Here is a 12,224-nt window from a genome sequence, read left to right on the forward strand (position 1 = left end):
TAACCTATTATGAAGGTGCAGGATAGTGGACACAGATGTAGAGAATGGTCATGTGGACACAGCAAGGGAAGGACAGGGTGGAATGAATTGTGAGTGGCACTGACAAAAATACTGTACCAAGTGTACAGTAGAGAGCTAGTGGGAAACTGCTATATAATACAGGGAGCTCAGCCTGGTGCTATGTGACAAAATAGAGGGGTGAGGTGTGGGGCTGGGAGGGAGTCTCATGAGGCAGGAGGAATATGTACACTTATAGCTGATTCATTCTGTTGTATAGCAGAAACTAACAAAACATTATATAGCAACTATCTGTCAATTAAAACATTTTTTAAGTCTAATAATTTAAAAACTAAAAAAAAATATGGATAAGAACACAGAGCCAGTACAGAGTTACATGCATCAGTGCAAAATGAATAAAAGTCAGCAATAATGAAAAACAAAATATCATAGTAAGCATTTGATCCTCGAATTAAAATTCTTAGGAAACAGGCACAGAAAATATTGACACATATAACTAACTTAAGAAATCTGGCATGAAATGATCAACACAGCAAAATCAAGAGACTGGTCTGGAAGAATCGACAATACTCAAACCATGTAATAGAAAACACACGATAAACAAAAGCAAAGATATGAAAAATGTAGTTACAAAGAAACGTTAGAAAAATGTATGCAGTCTACACGAAGGCAACAAGAAGAATTTCCTGAGCGCCTATGGAAAAAGAAGTCTCAAATAGAATAATATGTTATGTGTATTCATGAGGACATACTGTAATACTGTCAATTTTCCTGAAATCCTTTACAGATTTAGTACCAAACTGGGAGTAGCTGAGACCACAATCACACGTGGGCGGCTGTTTCCTGTACCCAGAACAAACCATGGAAAACTTACACAAGGAATAAAGACAACTACTAACAAAAGCAAGAACACAAAACTAAATAATCCCTGAGGAACAATAAGTCTCCATTGAACTTGACCCTGTGAGTGCCCAGGTCAGGGAGTACTCTGAGGCTGACACAGGTGTGCAGGCCACAAAGGAAACAGACAACAGGATCAGCTGGAAAAGGCTTTAAACTGGAGCAGTGGATTCTTCCACTGGGCCGTGAGACCATGAACCTCTACTGCTTCACTGAAGGAACCTGAGGCAGCATCTCAGAGCCCCATGCTAGGATCATGGGGCACCAAAGTTTGGGATGGACATGGCAGTATGGCCCAGAGGTCATACAATAACCAGCACAAACTTTGTTAGTGAATGACAACTGGCCCTTGTAAATGATGAGCTTAAGAGACTGTCACACATGGACTAAAACAGAAAAGCCTATATCACCATAATTGTACAAAAGGACAGAAATTCATCTCAGAACTTGCAAGCAATGCCCCTGCAGTCGACTAAGAGCCCACAGTGAGAACCATCAGGCTAAGGAGCCCCTTCATTTTCTCTGCTGGGGTTGTGAGGTACATGGGTGGGGACAGGGGTGGTTTTATACCAGAAAGGGAAAGGTTTCCAGGCTCTGCCTGCAGTCAATATGAAGATCCTGAGTGAGATGTGAGGGGTTCCACACCACAGAAGGCATTCTCCCATCCTTCCCTCTCGCTTATCTTACCTGCAGCAGCCACTTCCAGGAAGCCTTAGGCAGAAGTGTCCAGATGAGATGCTGGTGCACTTCTCACCAGGCGTCTGTGGATTTGACATCTTCCACGTGAGGCCTTGCCCTCAGGTCAGCAGACGGCACGTAACGCAGCATTACGGTCGGAGGAAGACAGGGATAGACAGAGAGCATCACTCAGCACACAAGGAGCCCAAGTGCCCTCACTGTCTGTCTCAGCAGCTCCAGGAAGGCTTTCAGGCTCGGGCTCCCAAATTCTTCCTGCTTGGTTTACTGAGACAAGTGAGAGGTAAGGAGTGAGGCCAGTTGACTGAGATCAGCAGGGACATCCCAGGAGCCACTATGAGTAGAAGAAGGGATCACATCCCTCCTCTTGACAGAAACTCCCCCAGAACCCCGCCCACCCAAGCCCCGCCCCTGCTGTCCTCCTGGAGCCCAGATGTGCATGATAGGAAGTGATGGCCCCCTATCCAGGCTGGGTGCCATGCCATCTTTGAGAGTGCTGCTATTTTTGAGAGCTCTGTAGCTGTGACCAGAGGGAGGAGTCCGAGGGTTCATCAGGGGTCCAAGTCAGAGGTGACATGAGTTACAAGTGCACTGGATAGTTACAAAGATATGCCCTGGCACTCCCAACACCTTTTCCATCCGTAAAGAGGGGACTTCCCAGCCCCCTGGAAACCCCATACCTGCTCTACGCCTGGAGGCTCGGACCTGGTTCTTAGGTGCAATGTCCATCGGCTAAGCACGTGGGTTCTCGGGACATAACCTGGGTCCAGGGGTGCTAGATCTGGGTGCGGGGTTGCTGGACCCTGCCTCTATTCAGTACAGGGAAGTCCAGGATTCTGTGGAGTGAAGGAGGGACCCACGGGGGTACTGAGTGTCTCCACACCCCAGATTGGTGGCCATGCCTAACCCCTTACCCAGTGTCACGTGGCTGGAGAGCAACCGGTCAGCATCTGGGCAGTTCTAAAGGCTGAGGGGCTCCCTGACTGCGATCGCCAACAGGGGACACTGGGGTAAGAGGGTACCTCGTTCCGAAGGGCTGGCAGCCGGTCAGCAGAGGGGGATGTCAGGGCTCGGGAGGAGTCAGGGTAATGACCATCCTCTGCATCACATGACCGACTCAGGACCCTCCCCTGTGGCCAGCACTTCCAGCCAAACACAGGGAAGGGGGGCTGCAGTCTGTTAGGGGAGGTTGCAGCTTGGTTGTGAACGGGCAGCTTCGAGACAGCAGAAGGGCGGGTCCCGGCTCCCTTCATTGGGGGCCTGAACATTCCCTCCTCTCATCATCTGGGGTGACAGGGAAAGTGGCAGCATCAACTTCAAAGCAAGAGAGGGAACAGGGTGGGTGGGTTTGGGGGCAGGGGCAATATGAGGGAGTCTTGCCCCAGTTTTCATCATGACTCTGAAATGTGAACTGAAAGGACCTGCCTCCCCTGCCAGCTCCCACAGGCCTCCCTCTTAACACCGAGGCAGGGCTGTCTGGCTGCGCCCCAGAGATCACTCTCACTTCCTACTCAGTGGTCTCAAGGGAGGGGCTCACCAGGAGAACACAAGACTTGTGGGTCCTAGACCACTGGCCTCAAGGACTGCTCAGAGGCGGCTTTGGTTCAAGCCAGGGAGGAATCTCCTAACTGCAGTTGCTCACAACATCTGCTTGTCCTTCCTCTAGGTGCCCTCCTTGCCTGCCACCCTGCCTGCATGTGCCTGTGATCCATAACCTGTGTCACCATGCCTCGGATGCACAAGAACAAGTACCATGCCTGTGTGAAATGCCACCAGGTCCAGGGGGACACTCAGTGTCCCCAAGAGGCCCAGACCAGTGCTGTTGCAGCCCCCAAAGAGGAGTTCCCCTCCTCCCCCTCGTCTGTCCCTCAGGGTTCTTCCCGGGGCTCCCCTGCTACTGGAGATCACCAGGAGCTTCAGGAAGCCATGGCCCCTAGCTCTCCTGATGCAGGGCCCTCCTGCGCAGGATCTGATGAAGGTGCCCAGGGCCCAGAGGAGGAAAGTGCAGGTACCTCCCAGGCAGCCCCTGCCACTCAGAGCCCTCGAATAGATCCTCTGACCAGGAAGGCCAGCATGCTGCTGGAGTTCCTGCTGGAGAAGTCCACCAAGAAGGAGCCCATCTCGCAGCACGCCCTGCTGAAGGTCGTTGGCACCAAGTATAGGCAGCACATACCTGAGATCCTCAGGAGAGCCTCTAAGCACATGGAGCTGGTATTTGGCCTGGAGCTGACGGAAGTCGACCATAGCAGGAACATCTATGCCCTCATCAACAAGCTCAACCTCGGGGGCGATGAAGGTCTGAGTGATGAGTGGGGTGTGCCCAAGTCCGGTTTCCTCATGGTGCTCCTGGGCATTATCTTCATGAAGGGTAACCGCGCCACCAGGGAGGAGGTCTGGGAATTCCTCAGTGTGTTGGGGGTCTATACTGGGAGGAGGCACTGGATCTTTGGGGAACCCAGAAGGCTCATCACCAAAGATCTGGTGCAGAAGAAGTACCTGAAGTACCAATAGGTGCCCAATGCGATCCTCCACACTACGAGTTCCTGTGGGGCTCAAGAGGTTGTGTTGAGGCCAATAAGATGAAGGTGTTGGAGGTGCTGGCCAAGACCCATGACAGGTCCCAACTTCCTTCCCAGACCTCTATGTCGAGGCTCTGAGAGATCAGGTAGAGACATCAGGGCTCAGAGGCACGGCCAGGGCTCCAACCATGGCTGAAGCCAGTGCCCCTTCCAGGGCCAAGTCCTACAGCTCCTCCCACATCTAGGGAGGGAGGCCCAGATACTTTCTTCCCTTTTGTGTTGGAACAGAGCTTTCAAGCTTCTAAATAGTAGAGAGTAGTAGGGTGGAGGGAACAAAATTTGTATGTTCTTTACTGTTATATGTAGTAAGGGAGTTTAGGTACAACTCATTTTAACAAAATATATATCTTTTTTCTTTTATCCATAGGAGAAATATCTAGTGAAAGTTGATTTAAATTAAGGAGATGAGGGAGGACTTTAGTATTTTCAAATGTTAATTATTTTTCATGAGGTTTATTGTTCTTTATAAAACAAATATATTAATCATATAAATCACATTGTTCGCTGTTTTAAAGTTTTGAAAGCCACAGGTTGGGTATATGTAAAACACATTGAACGTATTGAATATGTTGTTCACCATCTAAACAAGGTAAGATGACACTGGAACAGAATTTTCTCAGAGTAGTCAAGCTCGTAGATAGTGCAGATTAGTAGGGATCCAGCAAACCAAGTTTAGATCTCTATTTTCTTCCTGATTTAAACTAGTAACTTCTGCATATTATTTATTTCATTTTTATCGACTATTTTTATTTCTAACAGATTCTTTTTCTTCAGAATACTGATTTGGTAATGATATTCCAGTTTTATTTATTGCTGTTTTAGGATTTTAAAGTTACAGTTTTGGTAGATGTAAAAGAAATTCATTAACCATCTGTACTGTCTTTATGATCTGGAAGTAGGTAGTATGTCATTGAAAGAGATTTTCATGGTAATATGAAACACAACCACAGAAAATATTGAGAAACCAAATAACAATTAAGCAAATATAAAGGAAAAAGCTTTTAATTTGTAGTTTGCCTTATTTCTTCTAACCATTTGTTTTTTTATAAAAATAAAATATACTTTGCCTTAATTTAGCTCATTTAAGAATATTTACTTATTTTGTCTCAATGCACTGCATAGTCTCTGCTATCTACTGCATAAAAATAACCTCAGATAGGAAGGGGGTATTTTGGAGGTTCATAATAATCATAACTACCATTAAATTAAAGACCAGTGTTTCTTAATCAGTATGACTCTGCTATATATGTATACATAAATTCTAGCATTCATGCAGGATAGGATTTAGCAGACTCCATTTATAGATGGATAACTTGCAGTTGTCTCAAGTTCACAAGACTGATAAAGTGACCTTCATCAGACAAGTCCCCTGATGTGCACTAGTCCAGAGTCCTTCCCTTTCTTTGCAAGGCAAGCACTGAGGAAATCTCTTTTCACCAGTGACATATTTGGTACCATGACTAAAATTGCTGCCAGGGTGAACTTCAGTGGTCTTGCCCAAACTGCTGGCTGGAGACCCCTGACTTTCACCCTATCTCTCCCATGAAAACTTGCTTGCTGTCACTCTCTGCTTTGTTCTCTTTCCATGACCCACAGGGCAAGATCTGGTTCAGTTCACTGTGTCATGGCTCCCCTCAATTAAGAGCTGCAAGGAGTACGCCCAGCCTGTGCATACCCAAAGAACACTTGGGTGGCAGTTGACACTATCCTTGGGCCTGGCAGACACAGAATTTCCAATGGTGAAGGCGCCCACTGAGGCCAAGACTTTTCTCCTCTCAGTCTTTGTCATTTCCTCTACGGTTCTACCCATTTTGAGGTGAGAAGTTTAACCGAGAAGACTGCATGATGTTCAAATTCAGATCAGATCAGATCAGTCACTTAATCGTGTCCGAATCTTTGCAACCCCATGAATCACAGCACGCCAGGCCTCCCTGTCCATCACCAACTCCCGGAGTTCACTGAGACTCATGTCCATCGAGTCAGTGATGCCATCCAGCCATCTCATCCTCTGTCCTCCCCTTCTCCTCCTGCCCCTAATCCCTCCCAGCATCAGAGTCTTTTCCAATGAGTCAACTCTTTGCATGAGGTGGCCAAAGTACTGGAGTTTCAGCGTTAGCATCATTCCTTCCAAAGAAATCCCAGGGCTGATCTCCTTCAGAATGGACTGGGTGGATCAGGGACTTGATTGGGTGAGTTTCTTCTCTGTAAGTCCTCGAGCCCAATTCCCTCCCTATACGTTCTTAATCCCAGTGTGGTTCTGGGACCATAACTGCATCAGGGGCCAAAACTGGGGGACTCTGCAGCCTTCTCTATAGTTTTTTGGCCTATCTCGCTGCACCCTGATGTTACACTGTGGGTGATCCCCTCCCTTCTGGGGGTCTCAAGCAGACTTTATCAACCCCAGAGCAGAGGCAGTAAGCGAGCACCTTTCTCAGCAGGCTTAGGACTCTCTGCCTAGGAGACAGTCCACTTCTCCCAAGATTCACCATCAGAAACTTCAACCTCCCCCACGTCATAGCTCTACACCTTCCCTTGTGTCCTTGATTTCTCTTCTATCATGCTCTCCAGATTTCTCAGATTGTCTCTTGATCCTTGAGCCTCCTTGCTGGTTAGGTGTTGCTTCTTTCACTTCTATAAAGTAATGTGGTCAGTCGCTAAGGCATGTCCAACTCTTTGTGGCCCCTTGGACTGAAGCCCACCTGGATCCTCTGTCCACGGGATTTCCCAGGCAACAATACTTGAGTGGATTGCCATTGCCTTCTTTAGGGTACCTTCCCAATCCTGTGATTGAACCCACATCTCCTGCATTGCAGGTGGATTCTTAGCAAGGAGCCACTTCAGGAGTCCAACGAGGAGCCCTCTTCAATACCACAATGACAATACCCTGAGGGGAACTTTTGCCTAGTATTGTTATCACTGCCTTGTGGTACTCCAGTCCTACCTTTCAGCTCTGTGTCTTTTTCTTTTACTTCAGTCATAACGGTAAACTTTTTAGTTGGCTCAGAGCCTAGGTCTCGTCCCTCCCTCTCTGAAGACTTTAGGCCCTTGGACGCTGGTCATTTTTTCTCCCACTGGCTTCTGTTCCTTTTCGAGACTAACCCAAGGGGCCTCCTCAGGTTCACCAATCAGGTAGATTTCAGGTGCTCACAGGGAACCCACTGTTGACATTGGGAGTGCACCAGAACAAATAACTCCCATTGGTCCCTGTCTTGTGACATCCTAACCCCAAAATGGGAGGCGAGGGTGGAAGTCCCATGCGTACAAATGTTCATGACCCTATTTCAAAATCCATGTCTAAAGAACTCCTTTTAACTCCTGTGAAAGCACTCACACCCCTTTCAAAGTGCCTCCTTCTCCAACAGGAGACCGATGTTTTATATGATCAGCTTATTAGTCCACTTCCCCAAGAACCACAACCAGGAACTGCTACCTCCCCAGTTCTGAGGCGGGGACAGTCTGCCAGACCATCCTCCTCTAATGTACCATCTAGGCAGCTGGAGACCCAAGGCCCCCACAAATCAACTCATGGATTCTGCCTTTGGCATACTTAATGATAGAGGTAGGGTTGAGGAGGTAAAAAGGATTCAGGGACAACAGCAAAAAGCATAATTACCCAAAGTGACAGCTCAAACCCCTGCACCACCTTAGGGTTACTCTCCCTTAACAAAGCCAACGGCAGGGACAGAATCCAGGAAGCCTGGATCAGAGCCACTGTCTTGTGCACAAAGGATGGATCTTCCTACAGCCAGGGGGGGTGACTGAAGGACGAATGCTCCCTGTTTGGGAAAAGTCCACCAGTACCCTACCCGATAGATGTACAAATGAGAGGGCCTCCAGAAGCATGACCGCAGTCCCTCCAGTCCTATAGGAGACTCGAGGCTGCCAAACCAAGCTAGCCGAGGGGACTGAAGACTGATGAGGCCTGGGAACCTCCGTGGCTCCCAAAGGACACCTGCTCATTTCCCAGAGGAACCTCAGGTAACCCTCGATGTGGCAGGAAGGACAGTTATTTTATATGTGGGTCAGCTACCCAGTGCTGATTTCCCTTGGCCTTCAACCCTCCAATCCTCCATGATAATGGGGATGGAAGGAAGGTCCCAAACCAAGTGACCTGCGGCTCCCCTCAAGTCCTTGCTAGGAAAATTTACCTTTGATCATCAGTTTCTGATCATGTATGACTGCCCCCTCCTCTTGTTGGGAAGAAACTTCTCACTAAATTCCAGATAAGAGTCTAAGATGGAGACCCTCATGGAGAAGACACCCAGCAAGAGAAATGACTGCTCTTGGCTGGGGGAACCTGCCTCCATATGACACGGATAGAATAGCATAGGATACAGTTAGCTGTCCCAGGTGACTCGGTGGAAAAGTATGCACCTGCAATGCAGGAGACAAAGGTTCAATCCCTGGGTGTGGAACATCCCCTGGAGGAGTAAATGGCTACCCATTCCAGTATTCCTGCCTGGAGAATCCATCGGACAGAGAGCCTGGAGTACTTCAGTTCATGGGGTTGCAGAGTCAGACATGAATGAGGGCCTGAGCACAGACAGAAAGAGAGACGGGTAGCTATAGAAGTCTAGTAGGCGTCTAGAGATAGAGAAACCTAGGAACCTTTGGGAGACCAGTGTAAGTTACTGATCACTCAAGAAATGTATCAAAAAGTCGTGAAAGGTAGCAGGCTTGCTTAAATATAAAGCCGTAAATGGAACATGCCATATGCTCCAGTCCCACAGGTAAAAGAAGAATGTCACCACCCTTCTACTGATTTGAAGAAGTACTATGATAATCCGAGATTGACCTCATAGGGTCAGACACTCTCCTGCCCCAAACGAAGCGGGAGTGAGTTATGTAAGCCTGACCTCTATTCAAAGAAGGCAGTCTTTCCCCTTCATTCACTTTCCTTTGATTATAAAATGCAACCCACTTAATCCTCAGGGCAGAGCTCCATTACCTGCCTGCTTGCATTTCTTACAAGCGTCCTATATTAATACATCTATTTCTTGTCTAACACTTTCCCTTTCTGAATTCCTTCTGTGCTGAGACACATACACCTGAGCCTCCCAGTAAGTCCAGGCACTAGGACTAGGAGAATTAGAATCACTAGGAGAGTGATTCTAATTAAAATACCATGAATCAAGTCCCAAACAAGAATTTGGCTGGATTCAAGTCCTGGCCAGATGGGTTTCAGTCCCAGCCTTGTGGGCTCAAGTCCCAGCCTGAGGTGAATATTTTCAAACAGAGGAGGTCTCCATGCCACCCTGTCCAAATTTTTCAACTTTGGCCATTAAACTGGTTCACAGTGCTAGAACTAAAGTCACTTTCGTCTGCATTTCTCTGCACCTAGTCTCCCAGTATCTTTCCCTTTCGGTGTACAAATCCAGACATTGTATGCCACGAATATCTCCATTTTGTGTGCTTATAAAATTCAAACCGACAGTGCCTGCAGGGTTGGAATGGAAAAAAAAAAAAAAAAAAGAAAGAAAAAAAAATGGTCTAAAAGTTATCTGGCTATCTTTAGAAAGGGGGCTTCCCTGGTGGCTCAGAGGGTAAAGAATTTCCCTGCAATGAAGGACACCCAGGTTTGATCCCTGGGTTGCAAAGGGCCCCTGGAGAAGGAAAAGGCAACCCATTCTAGTATTCTTGCCTCAGAAATCCTATGAACAGTGGTGCCTGGCCGTCTACAGTCAATGTTGTTGCAAAGAATCCGACAGGACTCAACAACAAGCTCCTAACACCTCTTCTCCTCCACTACTTCTTCTTGTGTTTGCCCCATTTTCCCACATTTTGGGAGAGGTCTTGTTGATGTCTGTTAGAAGAGAATCCTTCCTGCCCTACAGCTTCTAAAGTTTTTCCACTTTGGAAAGGATCTAGATTCAACATTTTCTTTATTTTATAGATGGAGAATTTGCATCTTGTTCCATGACTGTGGAGAAAGGACACACAAACTACCTCTTTGTTATTGTAATAACTCTGATTTATGGATTTGAAAAAAAATTTAAATTATTACATAACAGCCTTTACCACAGTCTTCTCATGATCTTTTTAGTAAAATATAAATCACCTTTCACTGTCTGAGATGTTACTGTTGAATGAAAAGATGTCTGTGATACTAAGAATGTTGCATCCATTGCTGGCAAATGCCAGCAGGGTAAGATGACTTAACCACAAAGATCGCCAGCAGTTTCAATTATCCCCTGTATTCCTTTTGTTGCTGAAGTTAGTATGCTCCCCTTTTAGCAGATATGGTCTCTATCCTTTTTAGCCTTTTCCACTTCTTGTAACTCAGAGATTATCTCTTGCCTCTCCTGTGTTTGCATAAGCATTTCCTCATATCCTATTGTCTTTCTATAGCTCTGCATTGTATTTTAAATCACTGCCTCTATCAGAAGCATATTCTAATCAGGTGACTCAGTTAACTGCAATGGGCTTAGGAAGTCTGTCCTATAAGGCGAGAAAAGTTGGACACTAGCAACTGAATCACGAGTTGCATCCTCCTGTTTATTTCAAACCCTTTATTTTGAATTAATAGATTCATACATTGTAAAAACAATTATGGGAAAGATTGAAGGCAGGAGGAGAAGGGGACGACAGAGGATGAGATTTGTTGGATGGCATTATGGACTCAATGCACATCAGTTTGAGTAAGCTCCAGGAGTTGGTGATGGACAGGGAAGCCTGGCATGCTTCACAAAGAGTTAGACACAACTGAGAGACTGAACTGAACTGAGTGATGGTGAACACCTTTTCATGGACACGTTGGCCTTTTATATGTCTTCTTTGGAGAAATATCTATTCAGCTCTTTTACTTCTGAACAATAGATATGGCAAGGTGATGGGTGCCACCCTTATGGTTACATTATAGTACCTGATGGCATTCCTTTGATCACAGACATTATTTTAGGAGATGTTATTTTGCTAGAGATATGTTCTTACTTCCCTACCTACCTTGAATAAGAAACCTGTCAAGTTTGCTACTGCTAAGTCACTTCAGTCAAGTCCGACTCTGTGTGACCCCATAGACCGCAGCCCACCAGGCTCCCCCGTCCCTGGGATTCTCCAGGCAAGAACACTGGAGAGGGTTGCCATTTCCTTCTCCAGTGCATGAAAGTGAAATGTGAAAGTGAAGTCACTCAGTCGTGTCCCACTCTTAGCGACCCCATGGACTGCAGCCTACCAGGTTCCTCCGCCCATGAGGTTTTCCAAGCAAGAGTACTGGAGTGGGGTGCCACTGCCTTCTCCAAGTTTGGAACTACCTATAAAAAGGGCAATGTGTCATGGAACTGCAAGCTGAGGTTAGGAACGGAGAACTGCAAAAATTATTGTCATGAACAACTCTGTCCAAACATCTGCATTAAGAACCTTGACTGACCTCTAGCATGGTTTCTAGCAGCAACCTAAGGCCACATTCTAGGACAACTCGTCTACCCCTGAGTTCCTGTTTAGAAAATTTCAAGGCTACCAAAGGAATCAGTTCCAGCCAACATCTGACATAAGCCCCTCATCTTCCTTTACTGAGAGTGTCTATTTAAAAGAAAGAAAGAAAAAAAAAAAAAAAAAAAAACAACCCTCACAATTACAAATCCTTCCTCTGTCCCTTTGAGATGTATGTATCTCCTGCAACCCAGGAGTGTCTTTCTCAAGGACCTGAAAGCCTTTCCACTGAAATGTAACAGGAAGGAAGGGTAAAGCCTTTGTCTCCAGTTTCTGTGGGAAATGTGAAGTCAAACAACAGAAAGACCAACAGTTCAATTTTGAAAAATAAGTAAAGGACTTGAAGAGATATTTCTACAAAAAAGATAAATCAGTCACCAAAAAGTATATGACAAGATGCTCAGGATCATTAGGAACATGTATATAAGAACACAATGGGATACCGTTGGATCCCTCCTGTGTTGCTGGTAAGAATGCAAAATGGTTCAGCCTCTCTGGAAAAGAGTTTGGAAGTTTCTCAAATTTAAAGAAAAAAATTACCATAGGACCCAGCAGTTCTATTCCTAGGTATATAATTTAAACAATTTAGAATTTGCAATCAAA

The 12,224-nt window shown here is 46.2% G+C and overlaps 1 pseudogene; it reads left to right on the forward strand.

Annotated features, from left to right (window-relative positions):
* The first annotated feature begins 2,923 nt into the window (after positions 1-2,923).
* On the forward strand, positions 2,924-4,878 carry LOC112445808 (melanoma-associated antigen B4-like; annotated as a pseudogene).
* Positions 4,879-12,224: the final 7,346 nt, after the last annotated feature.

Source organism: Bos taurus, unplaced genomic scaffold (assembly GCF_002263795.3).
Source record: "Bos taurus isolate L1 Dominette 01449 registration number 42190680 breed Hereford unplaced genomic scaffold, ARS-UCD2.0 ScbfJmS_892_Leftover_ScbfJmS_927, whole genome shotgun sequence".
In the NCBI taxonomy this organism is placed as follows: domain Eukaryota; kingdom Metazoa; phylum Chordata; class Mammalia; order Artiodactyla; family Bovidae; genus Bos; species Bos taurus.